Source organism: Mastigoproctus giganteus, chromosome 5 (assembly GCF_048544385.1).
Source record: "Mastigoproctus giganteus isolate SK-2022 chromosome 5, ASM4854438v1, whole genome shotgun sequence".
Taxonomy (NCBI): domain Eukaryota; kingdom Metazoa; phylum Arthropoda; class Arachnida; order Uropygi; family Thelyphonidae; genus Mastigoproctus; species Mastigoproctus giganteus.
The window spans coordinates 216,410,985-216,426,624 of NC_143579.1; positions in this window are offsets into that span (position 1 = coordinate 216,410,985).

Here is a 15,640-nt window from a genome sequence, read left to right on the forward strand (position 1 = left end):
GGGTTTGAGACTCCAGTAGGATTCAAATCCAAATAATAATGATATTTAACCCCCCCTCCCCTCACAACAGAGAAAGCCACTGTGCACCCATCTGTAAAAGTCAATGGGCTTAGTCATGCTTTTTTTCAAGAGGGACCGAGCGAACCATATTTGGCTGAAGGTGCGAAAATTTTGCCCAGGATTTTTACGCAAAAATTTAAACTTTATCCGCAGCAAGGTCCATCTAACAATAGAGAAATCTAATTATGGTAAACCACTGGATGATGAAACTTAACAAGTACGGTATCCTTATCATAAGGTCTAAATTAAATGGAAGCAAAATCATCAATTCTTCGTTTCCTGTAATTCAAGTATTATATTATTATTAATATCCATATGATGCAAGGAAGCCTGAGGCTTATGCTGCACCAGGAAAAAAAAAAAAATGTTCCCGAGTAACCCTGAGAGAGAGAGTCAAAAGTAGAAGGGAATCACCAAGAAAGAGAAGAATGATGATATCCAGCTCAGGACCCTGGGAGTGCCAAGCCCATACTCACCAGATGTGAGCCCCCGGGGTTATATATACTTTGCTTTCATTTATGGCATTCGAAAGTTTGCATATTTATCTGTTGCGAAACTCAAAGAAGGCTTATCCGTGTGATGCAAATAAAAATGTTAACTTCAGTCTAACATGGATTAGCGTCAGAAAGAGAACAAGAAAGATTCCAATTATGAATGCGCCTTTTTTTTTCCAAAGTTCTAGTTAGCCATTTTGATTTCGTCAGAGAAAAAAAGGTTTTTTTTTTTTTTTTGGCTTAGTACGCTGCTGTATGAATGAAATAAATCGAAATGGAAGGGGGGGGGGATTGAAAAATTAAGACATAACAGGAAGTGTTATGCTTAATTTTAGACATAACTTCAGACTAACATAGCGATAAATACCAGAATGAAATTTAGTTCAGAAGCTCTTTAAAAGTCTGAACTCTATGAAGAAGACAGAAATCATTGTTGATCCATCTTGTAAATAATAATTTAAAAACATCCAATCGTAAGGTTATTGTGTATTTTCACTCAAGAATAGCTTGAAAATATGAATTTGTACTGGTGTTTATCACTTTAATTTTTCTGGCTTTCAAAACTTAAATAATAATGGTGCGGGTGAACGAATACTCGATCACGCCATCGTGCATCTAGGAGAAATACTTTACGCTTTCCAACTATGAAACATTCGTTATCTGTGCTGCCGATGTGCCATACAAATTAAATCAGGTATCACCGATCATACTGCTTCTACTGGAATGAGCAGCAGCCTGAAAAACAAGATACAGGATATTTCAGAGACTGCCGAGAGTCATTGCGGTACAAGCAAACACGTGGGTTGTGTTAGGGTAGAAAAGAATAGCAACAGGTGCATGTACACCAATGCTAGGAGTTTGGTAAATAAATTTGAGGTATTGCTCAAAACATCAAAGGCAGATATTGTTGGGATATCAGAAATGCAGAACTGGAATTTGGGGAGTACAATGTGTACAGATAGGGAGGAGGGGTTATGCTATTATTTATCATCATCATCAGCCATTTTTCAATATACTGCAGGATGAAGGCCTCTCCAGCTCCTTCTGTTTTGAGCACTGGCCATCCATTTACTACCCACAAACTCATGAATTTCATCTATCCATCTCAGCCTTTGTCTTCCAGCTTAAGACAATTTTATTTCTTTAGTTTTGATAAGAATGTCCTTTACTTCAGTTTGCTGCCTAATCCATGTGTTTCTCTTATCTAACAGTCTGATTCCCAATATAATTCGTTCCATTCTTTTGGAATGTGCCGAAGTTTCACTTCCATAAGTCATGGTGGGGAGTATACGTTAGTTCATTATTTTACGTTTCAGACAAACTGGGATATTGCTCTTCAGTATGTGACTATATTTCCTGAATGCTATCCATCCAAAATTTATTCTTCTCTTGACTTCCAGCCATTTATCATTATTACAGCTAATAACTTGTCCCAGATAAGTATATGACTGCACCTCCAATCATTATTTCCCTTTCTACGGCATACTTGTTAATCATTACTTTTGTTTTAGCCATATTCATCTTTAGTCCAAAATCCTTACTAACTGTGCATAACTGATTAAGATTTTCCTCTAATTCTTTGGGATCGTGGCTTATGACCACAATGTCATCTGCAAATCGTAAATGGTTTAGGTACTCTCCGTTCACATTGACTCCTTTCTGCGACCAGTCTAATCTTCTGAAAACTTCCCCAAGGGCAGCAGTAAACAGCTTCGGAGATATTGTGTCTCCTTGTCGAACTCCTTTTTCGATTTTAAATTTCCTACTGTCTTTGTCTAGTCTAATAAAGGAGGTAGCATTCTCATATATTTTCTTCAAAATCATAATATATGGGGTATCTATGCCTTGTCTTTCCAGTGCCCGAAACATTGCCTTATGCTATATGGAGTCAAATGCCAGGCATAATGGTGTTTTATATTCATTTGCTTTCTCCATTAGCTGTGATATTACGTGAAGGTGATCCATAGTTGAGAATCCTGTCCTAAACCCAGCTTGCTCTTTCGGTTGATTCTCATCAAGTATTCTTTCTAATCTGTTAGTAATGACCCTTGTGAACAATTGTAGATGTGGGATAACAAGCTAATTGGTCTATAATTTCCAATTTATTTCCTTTCTTATGCAGCAAAACTATGATTGCATTATTCCACTGCTTAGGCGTCACACCTTTTCTAATGCACTTTGTGAAGAGCCTTGCCAGATTTTGTGTTATGTCTCTTCCTCCCAATTTTAACAACTCTACAGTAACTTCATCTTCCCCCGGGGCTTTTCGATTCTTCACTGCATGTTCTACCTCATCAGGAAGAATATCGGGTATGTCGTATGTGTTGCTACTTTGCAATCCATCTTCCCCTGCTCCTTGTATAATTCTCTATAGTAGTCTTCTGCTATTTATAAGTACATCATCACTATTCTTCAGTTACAGTATCATTTGTCTTTCTGTATTATTGCTGATTTAAATCCTTTGTTTTTCCTTAATGCTTGTTCTACTTTTCTTGTGTCCTCTCTGAGTCTCTTTCTAATGGCTTTGCATAACTCAATATACTCAATTTTCTCCCTGTCAGTGTTTTTCTTGCTTTTCATTTGTCGTCTTCGGTTCATCATGATAAGTGTTTCTTGGGCTTTATTACTTTCAGAAAGTTGTAATATTCCTCGTCGATATCTTGGTCCTGAGCAGTCTGCAGAAGCTCAAACTTGTTCTTAAGTTCCAGTACATACTGCTTTTTCTCCTCTTCTGTTATCTCAAATACCTTTGTATTATTTACTCGAGTCAGTTTTTTTCCTTTCCTACATCAAGTGTACGTCTTACCATTCTGTGAACACTTCCAACATTTACCTTATTCACAATATATCTTCTGTTAGTGAGGATGAAGTCGATTTCATTAGTAGTTAATTCATTTGGACTCTTCCATGTCTACTTTCTGTTCACCCTTTTCTTGAAAAAAGTGTTCATTACTGACAGTCCTTGAGATTCCGCAAATTCCAAAATTTCCTATAGTTCCCCTTTCTGCGCTGTTTTGTCTTTTTTTAACCTTAGCATTGAAGTCCCCTATAATAATAGTGTAGAGGGTTTTCTGCTCATCTAGAAGACTCTCAATTTCGGTGTACATTTGTTCATCATCATGGCTCGATGTTGGTGCATAAATCATTATAATTTTTAGCTTGTACCTCTTAGAAATCTTGAGTATTAGTCTTGACACCCTTGGTGAGGTACTTTTGAATTCCAAAATGTTGTTTTTAAAATCTTTATGGACCAGAAACCCAACTCCACCTTCACACTCCTTTCACTGTTTCCATTGGGGTACAGCAGATTTCCACTTGATAAACTTATAAGTGATTCTTTTCTTCTTCTTGTTTCAGCCAAACCGATGAGTGATCTTACGTTATAACAGGCCAAGTTCAGTTTCCGTGCATGGCAGCCTGGTCGTACCCAGAGATTCTTAGCACCCTCTGCTCCTCTTGCTGCCGGGGACTGAGAGCCATTTGTTTTGTCGTGCTGTCATATGCTGGAGGGTTTGGTCTTTTCCTCTTCACGCTGACCAGGCGTCTTGAAGAGAACCACTCTACACGTTCGTTGCCACCTAAGTGACGTAACAGGGCTTGCCATTGAGAAGGTGTGCATGAGTGGATTTTAGGGAGGCAGGCCAATCGGACTTCTCCTAAATCTTCTCTAATAGAGAGATATTGGATCCATCAGTCTTTTAGGCTGAGTGTCTGATAACACACAGGATAACTGTTCCCCTATAATCCTCCTATTATTTAAGAAACACATAAAATCCAGGGAAGTGAAGCCAGTGGACATCGCAATGTCGAGTCAGTTTGGTGTGACATAAGTATTGGGAGATCAAAATTGAGAGTAGGAGTGTGCTATAGGCCACATGACTCTGATGAGTATAATAAGAAACAGAGTCTTATAATGGGGGATTTTAATTTCCCAGATATTGACTGGAATTTGTGGGTTGGTCACTCACACACTAGCAAGGCTTTTGTGGATTTATTGGATGATTGTTTTCTACATTAGCATGTTCGGGAGTAATACTCTTGATTATCAGTAGTGATTTTTCATGCATTAAGAATCTGCAGATAAAGGAACCACTAGGTGGCAGTGATCACAGTGTGCTGAAGTGGGATTTATTCAAAGAGGTAACTACCATCAGGAGTAAAGAAAGGGCTTTTGCTTTCGTAGAGGCGTCTACGATGGTCTGAAACAGTATTTAAATTCAATACAGTGGGACCAACTAATGATGTTACCAACAGCAAATTCAAAATGGGTAGCATTCAAAGAACTTATCTTGGAAGCTACTAGGCTTTACATACCAACTAAGAAATATTGTTCAAGGTTTAGGCCTAAATGGATGTCAGAAGAAAAATGCATGGGATACATATAAATTAATATGTGACACAGAAGCCTATGATAGATATAAGTTGATCTGTAATCAAGTTACGAAGGAGGTTAGGTAGGCGAAGGCAGATTACGAGAAATCTTTGGCAAATGATGCAAAGAGTTCTTTACTTATGTAAACTCTGGAAGGAAGGGGATGAATCAGATTGATCCTGCTCAGGTAGCTAACAAACTAAATGAATATTTTGCATCGACATTCGCACATGAGGGGAATGCCAGAGGTATATTGAACTCTGGCAGTAAGCTAGATAATCTTGTAATAACTGAGAGTAAAGTGGAGGAGAAATTGTTGAAGATAAACAAAAGAAAGGCACCTATCCAGTTATATTAAAGGAGGCAGCAAACCCTTAGCCATAATTATGAGAGCTTCCTTGGACTCAGGGGAGGTACCCATAGACTGGAGATGTGCCACACAGAGAAGGCCACTGTGCACCGATTTGTAAAAGTCAATGGGCTTAGTCAGGCTTTTGTGACCTCAATTCACAAAGGAGGATCAAAGGCTGACATAAGTAATCATAGACCTGTGAGTTTAACTTCTGTTCCAGGAAAATTAATGGAGGCACTGCAGGATCATCTAGACAAGACTTCAGTTATAGCCCGGACACAGCATGGTGGTTTTGTTAAGGGAAAGTATTGCCTGACCAATTTGATTGGATACTATATTATATATTTGGATCTTAGAAAGGCTTTTGATACTGTTGCACAAATTGGAGCAGTGTGGCATTGGAGGCAAATTGCTGCTAGGGATAAAGGGGGATGACAGAGTAGTTATCTATGGACACTGCTCAGTGTTGGGTCCATTATTGTTTTCTGTATTTATAAATGATATTGATGATGGTATATCAAGCTGAATGTCCAACTTTGCAGGGTTGTTAAGGACACTACTGACGCTATGCTGCTGCAACAGGATTTGGAAAGGTTGAGCAGATGAAGTTTAACATCGACAAATGTAAAGTACTACATATGGGAAACAGCAACCCCAGAGCAACGTATCAACTCTGTGGTACTACACTGACAGTGGTAGAGAATGAAAAGTAGCTGGGGGTAATTGTGCAGGCAGCTATGAAGTTCTCTGAGCAGTGCAGATGGGCTGCAGGAGTAGCTCGTGGTGTCTTGTCAATGGTATACAGGAATTAGGAGGTGATTATTCCCTTGTATAAGACAATGTCAGGCCACACCTTGAGTACTGTATACAGGTCTGGAGGCCTCATTTCAAGAAGGATGTAGAGCTGCTGGAACGAGTACAGAGAAGGGCAACAAGATTAGTGAATGGAACAAAGGGGTGCTCTTACGAAGAAAGGCTTAAGTTTTGCAAATTACAGTGTCTGGAGACTAGGCACCAGTGAGGTGTATAATGCCCTGAATGGTTTGAGCATGCTCAATGCCGATGGGATTTTTCCTTTTGCTCAGAATAATCTCCTGAGAGGACATAAATTGATAGGATAGATGTGCAGAAATTTGCCTTTAGCCAGCGGGTAGTTGGAACAGACTTTCATCCCTTGTTGTGGAAGATGATAGCCTAAATAAATTTAAGGCTCAGCTGGGCAGGTATTTCAAACAAACGGGGGGGGGGTGAAGTGGAAGTTTTTTTTTTGGCTGATGCTACATAAGCTTGCTTTCTTCCATCATATGCTCTACTAATGCTAATACTCGATTGCTTCTCTTTATTTTTGGTAGTTATTGGCGCATCGGCTTCTGTGGTCATAATGCACCTCCGAAGGTTTTTGCAGTAATTTGATCCAAGCCCGCAACCTTTGGGTTGCCTGGCAGACACTTTGCCCGGTCGGCTCCAGCAGGAGGGCGTTAGGAAGGTTTCATGCCTCCTTTCGTTCAGTGCTCAGTTAGTTGGTCTCACGTCGTGGTTTTTCGCAGGGTACACCGGTTTACTCTCACAAACAATTTCTTGACAATTCAATGCAACATTGAATTCTCAAGAAACTTTTCTCGCCCGGGATATATATTCAACCATGGAAATGGTTGGGTGGACAACTTCACCCCAAGTATTTGCCTACTGTTCAGAATCTGGATACTACCATGTGTGCACCACAAATTAATGATTTGGGTTTCTAAAAATTCGATGTAAATACTTTCCTGCTGTAATGGGTAGTGGTATATTCAGAATAGTTGAAGTTTCGCAGTGCTAAATTGCAATGAAGGTTGATGGTACCATCAACCTTCATTACAAAATTTTTATTTTTACTTTCGCAGGAGATGCAGTATTTAATCCTCACCTCACTGTGCATGGGGGTGGGAGGAAATTCGGCGTTCGAACATTTTGTTTTCTCAGCGTTGCTTCTAACAGCTGCCAGTATGAAACATGAGTCCATTTAGTTGTGCCACTTGTTGAAAAGCTTTTATTTCGAGACGTCTTTTGGCATTCAGCGCAAATGGATTTCGAATCGTTTTATCTTTGTTATTCAAAGAAAAAAAGGCTCCAAAATTCTGAATGATTTTAAACAAACCTTGAAATAAATCAGAAAGCTAAACTTTCAAATCATTTTATTATATAATATGACCTTAATTTAATTTTAACTGTGTTCATTCAGACACATTTTGTGATGTATTCTTGTCATCTAATAGTGAGCGATTGTAATTATTGAGCCTATAATCGTTAAACTCTACAACAAACATCCACATTTATTAAAAACATAATTTACTTTTCTCCTCCAGCTGTATTTAAAGAACATTTTTGCTATTACTTGCGACATCGCACACCTTTAAGTCAATCAAGAGACTAAAGTTCCCCTGATCTATATTTGAAGTTACAATGTTTTTGTTTTTTTCACCCTAATTGTTCCATTTCATTCAGTTTATATTAGTAAATTACTCAATATACCGATATCATCAAATTTAAACTGCTGATAACCCTATGTGATTAACGAATTTCACACCTTTTTGAGTTAATTTTCAACTGACAAAAGTTCTCGGTTTTCTTACTATCAATGAGATATTCCTCTGTAAATAACTCCATTGCAATGAAGGTTAAGAATATCTTTATTTTCAATGCACTTTTAATATCCTCAGTGGTGCTGCTGATACTCTATAATACAGTCGAAGCTCTTGGTTCTGGCCAATTTCTCATTAGCCTAATACCATTTTATGAACAATCGATATAACGACCGTTTTTCTCATCCCCCTCCCAGGGGAATGAGAAAAACGGTCGTTATATAGAGTTTCGACTGTATATTTTTGATTACAAAAAAATTTTTTCCCTACTTACTTGCCCATGCACAAAATCTCACTGACTGTTTTAGTCAGAACCTTCCTTGCTTCCTTCGGTGGTCTTTTCGTACTTGCCTGTAATAAATAAGACCCTTGTACAAAATGCGGGTTGCTTCTCCGATTGCCCTGAGTTAATTCGTTAAAATAGATGGTAAGGCGGGATATATTACCACCTCCTCAGATTCCATATAATTTTCTTTTTAAATATATAGACACTAAAATTATAGAATATACTGTTTCGTAATAGGCCACCATAGTCGAGTGCTCAGGCGCACGGGCAGGCAGATATGAAGTTCTCTGAGCAGTGCAGACTGGCTGCAAGAGTAGTTCATGGTGTATTGTCAATGATATATAGGAATTTTTCTAGCAGGGATAAGGAGGTGATTATTCCCTTGTATAAGGCAATGGTCAGGCCACACCTAGAGTACTGTATACAGGTCTGGAGGCCTCATTTCAAGAAGGATGTAGAGCTGCTGGAACGAGTACAGAGAAGGGCAACAAGATTAGTGAATGGAACAAAGGGGTGCTCTTACGAAGAAAGGCTTAAGTTTTGCGAATTACAGTATCTGGAGACTAGGCACCAGCGAGGTGATCTGATAGAGGTGTACAAAGCCTTGAATGGTTTGAGCATGCTCAATGCTGATGGGATTCTTCCTCTTGCTCAGAATAATCACCTGAGAGTGCATAAATTCAAATTGAGGAAAGACAGATGTAGGATAGATGTGCGAAAATTTGCCTTTAGCCAGCGGGTGGTTGGTGGAACAGACTTCCATCCCTTGTCGTGGAAGTTGATAGTCTAAATAAGTTTAAGGCTCGGCTGGACAGGTATTTCGAACGAACAGAGGGGTGAAGTGGAAGTGGTTATTTTTTATTTAACTTTTATTATTATTTTTTGGCTGATGCTGCATAAGCTTGCTTTCTTGCATCAAATGCCTCTACTAATGCTTTGAGTAACTGGGGTTTAAACAAGGTTGCTGGGTTTTTTTTTTTTTTTTTTTGTGGCCGTCCTGCAGTATAAACCGAAAATTTATTTTTTATAACATGTGGCCATACTTTCAGGATTGATTCAGCACATCTAAACAATGAAAAACGTTTATACAAACATATCCCAAAATTGCTCTGTACCTTTGAGGGTACATACACGTTGACCAGCATCCGCAGTCAATTCCAACTTACACATACCAATCTGTATGCGTTAATTGAGTGGTACGTGCACAAAGTATTGTCCCAACTTTAAAAAAAATAGTAAGTAGGGCAGACATTTTTTTTTTATATGTAAGGTACTAAAAGTCACAAGTATTTTTAATATTACATAAGGCAGATATGTGTAATAATTTTTTTTTTTTGCATACCAGCAATATTTAAGGATAAATACTGGTTATTTTGCCTATAATAAATATTTCATTAATAAAAAAAGACAGTTATCTATCCCTGTTTTAAAATTTAATATTATCAACTGATTTATATTTTTTTATTTGGTTGTAAAAGCCAATTCATGACATTATTATTCAAATTTAAAATGAAAGCTGTTTTGTACACATTGTTCTCATCTCTTTATATTTTAAATTGATAATAATCTGGTGGCTTGGCTCGAGGTATTCAATCCAATCAAGATCGGCTTTAGTTAAAAAAAAAAAAAAAAAAAAAATTGAAAAGTAGGACGGTTAGCAACTTTATATACAGGTTATCTCTTAAGCTGAGGAATTATTGAAGTGTAAATCACCAAAATTTATTTAATGAATGAAAAGGACATAATGACCGATTTTTTTTCAATATATTAGAACGTATAGAGAAGCTTTACATTGTTTTAAAAGCGGCCACGCAGCAAAAACTATTGGAGAAAAGACCTGCTCCTCTGCCATACTGTCCATTCATTCTTCCAATCAGCACATACAACAAACAAAATATCCAGTGTTTTAGCTACTGACAACTAGAATTTACTCCAGTAAGCCTCAGGTTAACAGCACCGTTCACTTCTGACACGTATTTACTGTGGTGCGCGCGCACATTACCTACTTTTTTCTGTAATGAACTTATATTTGGCAGTAGGTTCCACCCCAGCAATTCATTTGCGTTTTAATCGATGGATTTTAGCTGCAGCTGAAATTAGTGCATGCAATGCCTCGTTTTAAGCAGAACATGTCTGTTGAAGAGACTGCCCGCAACCCACCTTATGATGGTGGTGCGGCTGCCCCACTACCCCTTTTCCTCAAGAGTCAAGTCTGCAGAGAAAATGCTGAGTTTAGTCCACATGTGTCCCTAACCCTATCAAATTTCCGTGTACCCCTCGTCACGAAGGGCAGTTTGTCTGTTGTGAGGGGAAAATCAGAGTAAATCCCGGTGAAAAACCTCACACCCATGGTTTGAGACCGCCAAACTCAATGCCGAATGCAAAACCCCTAGGGGTATCAGCAGTGCATAGCACACTCTTCTTGATTAGACCGGGGTTCAAGCCCGTCACCACCAAATACGGAGGATGCGCAAAGGTCAGGGAATGACCACCGCATATCCCAGAGCAATATGGCCTTAGTTGCTAATGCTCCTAAAAAAAAAAAGGGTAGCAGCTGGAATCAAACCTCAATCAGTTATTCCACAAGCTGGGAACGTTGCTCCGTGTGCAATCGCTTTAATGTCAGTAGCATGACGTCATTGCTAAACTTCCGTTACATTTGATAGGTGCCGCTATAGATGTTTTCAAAGAAAAAAATCTAATGTAATACTGTATTTTAATACATTTTTGTGTGGAAAAAGAGTTTAAAATTCTGTTTAGGTTGTATAGTGGCAGATGAAAATGGCTAGGGTTATTCCTTCGTCTTAAACGTCCAATTTACCAAGCAGAAAAACCGTGAAGTATTTAATGTTGAACATTGTAATAAGCCAGGATTTTGCCGAATTGTTTAAGGAAGCAAATAACAACTATGCATTATCTAATTGTGAAGATGATGATGCTGTTCTTCTTGATCTCTCAAACCATACTTTGTTTGAATTGGTTCACAAGGATGCCAGTAAGTCTCACTGACAAAGTGAAAGAGCCAGAATTGACTAGGTACAGTAAGGATATGGATATTTATGATGAAAATGTACTGGCATACGTCTCACATTATCTAGCCAGAAATATTTTAAGGAGCAACAATTGTGAAACATATAAAGATTTGCTATTAGGCCCAAAAGATCTTGATAAACTGTTGTATTTTAAAGACTTTAATGTGAATGTGCATGGATTGAAATGGACATCAAAGGAATTTTTTGAATAAAATGATATGCGTTTCAAATATCTTCTTTTCTGAAGTTAATTTGGTATTTCACGAGTAAAACTTTATGATAAAACGTTTTATTGACTTTGAGTTGTTTGGGAACTACAAGCACAAAGATTTTATGCAAAAAGTGCTTGAAAATTATGTTAAAAATGTGAATGTGGCTTACCAGCCTACTCAAGCATCAAAATCCCTTAAAAAAAAATTTAAATATGTTATTAAAACACATGTTAAACTTGTGCTGTGAAAGCTAGAGGGAAAAATTGTGTTATGATTTTTTATTAGAGATCAGTTGTATCAAAGCAATATTAACTGACCATTCTGAACTGCATAAACCATGACAAATCCACAAACAAGATAACTCCATAATTTGGATAGAATTCAATTGTCTGGCAAACTCCAAATCACTGAGGTGTCTTCTGGCTTTCAGAGATATTCCAAAGTAATCTTCAGAATGTCTCTGAAAGCCAGAAACCTGAAGTTTATTGTAAATATGAAAAATACCTATTTCCTTTTTATTAAAAAAAAAAAAGTTCTGTTATTTCTTGAAGACGACAGCTCCCACTTGTTTTAGTCTAGTGAACTGTCCACAAGAAAGTTTAAAGTATGTTTCAGGGTCTTTATCTGTATCTTTCTTACAACTCCAGTATCAAAGTTATCTGAATTTTGATACTGTAGTTGTAAGAAAGGTATTTGCAAAGGAAGCAAAGCTTATCTCTCAGTAACAGCATGCTATAACATCTTTACAGTTTATGAAATCAAGGATTGTATTAAAGACTGACATAGTGCTCTATTATTATTTATGTTGCTTGTACTGGGCATACAAGTCTTTAGTCTTGCTTTTAATTTTATGACTTAAATCAACATGCTTTTTTTATATATTATAGGACAGTTCATGTGATGATATTACTATTTCAATTTACAGATGACTACATATAATTCAAATATCTTTCATACATTGGTGTGCAAAACTTAAGGACCAACACTATTCCTAAAGGTACTCTTTACTGATGAGAGTAGATTCAGTCTCAGCAGCAATTCTGGCAAGAGGTTGGCACATGGTATCACCCCGCAAACATCACTGAAAGGGATCGATATGACGGTTGAGGCATTATCTTGGATGGATGTACACAACTCCAGAGCCGACCAGGCTAGCCGGGTGGGTAAAGTGCCTGCCTGGCAACCCAAAGGTCACAGGTTCGATTCCCGCCTCGGGCTTGGATCAAAGTACTGCAAAAAACCTTGGGAGGTGCATTATGGCCACAGAAGCCTATGCGCCAACAACTACCAAAAAAAAAAAAAAACTCCTGGTACTGTAACCAGTGCATGCTACTGTTCTGAGGTGCCATTGGCCCCGGGTTTGTGTTTAGGGATGATAACACCACACATCGCATTGCAGCTGTTGATATGATTTTGGAAAGTGAGGACATTGTTTGTATGGATTGGCCTGCCCATTTCTCCCAATCTAAATCCCATCGAACACATATGGGATGCTCTGGAGAGATGCCTAGCGGCACGTCCACACCCACCAGCTGAAGATGGTGATGACAGAGGAATGGACAGGTGGTGCAAAGCCTGCAACGACATTAGGGGTGGCCATATCTCCTAGCGAGGACTACCTCTTCCCTTTGTTCCATCTTTGGCAGTGATGCATCTGTATCATGGCAGCCAGTGCTACGTTGCTATTTTTTAATAAGTCTCTCGGTACCATTTTGTTTCCATTGGTATGCTTTCCCATATCAGGCCACTCCTATGAGAAGCTACAGGTAGAAAACCTGACTGGTCCTTAAATTTTGCATATCAGTATATGTAATGAGAAACTTCATAAATTAAAAGAATTTGAATTGAAGTGTGATGTTTGTCTTTTTTGTTGTTATAAAGCTAACTCAAATAAATAGTGATTTAAAAGAATGCTAAATTATTTTTGTTAAAAATAGCTAAAAACTCGAAACATAGGAAAATTAATTTAATTGATTTTAAGGGTACGATCATCAATGAATGAATATGTTATTTAAGAAATAGCTAATTCAGCAATAAAACAGTCAAATTTTTTTTCATTGATTCCAGGTTGTGTGTATACAAAAAAAAAAATTTAGTGGCTATGGTTAGTAGCTAAATTATGCAATGTTCATTTCATAGGATGCTGTGCCAGAAGTAATAAATAATGGAAAAGAATTAAATTAAAAATGTGAAAACATAAGTAAATTACCATATACTTGAGAAACGAATTTAAAGTATAAGGGAGAAAACGACTCCATTTAACGTTAACATATTGCTATTATAACCGTTAATTTAAGCTTGCTGATATCTTTACTTGTGTTTATATTTCGTTATTCTTCCTCTTTTATAGTGGTTTTTTTTTGTATTGGAACAATAATTAATTGTGAATATTTCATACTAATAATCGGTGAATCAATATTTTGTCCGCAATTTCAAAACTGTAGAAAATTCTTCATGAACTCTTTGCAATGTTCTGGCCTGTTTCTAAGGTCCCAAACTGGTTGCTTCATTTTCTATGCATTTTAATGTGTAACCAGAATTAGCATTATCACCTATGGGAGTGAACACTGTATGTTTACTACTCTGTGCACAGCATAGTGAAATGGCAATTTAGTGCAAAGCCAGTTCTACCATAAATTCTTTATTAGTCTTAAAACTTCATGCTTGCTTTTTTTTTTTGTTGCAGCTGCTTGATGTCATCATCATATATAGTGATATTTTGGATGCAGCCAGCCCATCTCTTCATCAAAAATGCAGATGGCAACATCATCAGGACCAGAATCAGAAGCTGCACTAACGATGTAGTTTTATCAAAATGAAATGTTCTAAAAAATGATTATTTTTCAGAATGTTTTCAGTTATGCTTATAAGCATTTCGTCCAGCAAACTGAAGTTCAAAGTTTGAATAATTAATGCATTTGCACTATCTTATACATTTGTTGTTTTAGTAGAGTTTTAGGAGCATCAGCAACTAAGACCATACTGCTCCATATATACTGTCTGTAAATTGCACGTGTTCTTTGGTGAATTTTCTGTTTGCTGGATGAAAAACCATGCTATCCTCGCCTGAGGCAGACCAACTCAGCCACATTGTGAAAAATGTCTATAAAAATTCCTCACGTCAGCGATGGGACTCAAACTGGGGCTTTTCCACTTGGTGTGGGAGGACAGTGATTCTACCAACTGTGCTACCCACAAGGGCTCTTATACATTTCGCAGAAGTTAAGTTAAAACATTTTAAAGGACAAAACTAGAAACATAAGAAAATTAATTTGATTTTAAGGGTATGATCATCAATGAATGAATATGTTATTTAAGAAAATCTTTTAGTTTAAAGTGAGAGAAGCTAGCACAAATGCAAGTCTGCACAGTTCAACAAAAAGTTCTCTTTTTTACGATTCTAAGCAGATGAACCCAATTCCTAGTAATATCAGATCAGGCTGTCATGATGATTTACTTCATCATTACTGGCAGCAAGTTGTGTAGCATAGATAAGCAAATTAAGGGAAAGGCTATCTGTACTCACTGGCTGCCCCAGGGGCTATTCTGGGGTGCTTACATTGCGAGATATCAGTGATATAATAATTTGATTGTAATTAATTGTGTTAATTTGGTTTCTTGTTTTCTTGCTTTGTACAATTTATAGTGCCAGAACTAGTTTAGCTAGCCCTACTTCCTCATAGTCTGGGGTGGGCAGTCGGGGGGATTCTCTGGCTGGCTAGACGGGATTGATTGATTCTGGGATTTAGGAAAGACTGTTAAAAGCATTTCCGTGCCCTTGAAGTTTTGTTCCTGGGACCACAACCCGTCTGACTTGGGTGTGGACGGTTTTAATTGGTTTTTGATAGATTTCAGAAATCTTTTAGTAATTCATTCAGAAGCTGTGAGTCAGGACTCTCGAGCCGTGTAAATATTGTTTTTTCTCATTATTGAGATTTAACTTTTAATTGTAAATAGCTATTTTATTGTATACATGGCTAGTGTTGAAGAATCGGATGGGATTCTGAGTGAAGAAGAATTGGCTGAAGCAACATCTGAGGTCACAGATGACGAAAGGGAGGAAATAATGGGAGATATCTTGTCACAAGTTCAGGAATTAATAGAGTTGGAGGTATTTTCTGGAAGAACCCTGTCAAGGACTCCTCCAAGTCTTAGGTCCTACTCTCTCTCAAATCTACAACAGAATTCGCAAAGTCATGGTGATATCAAGA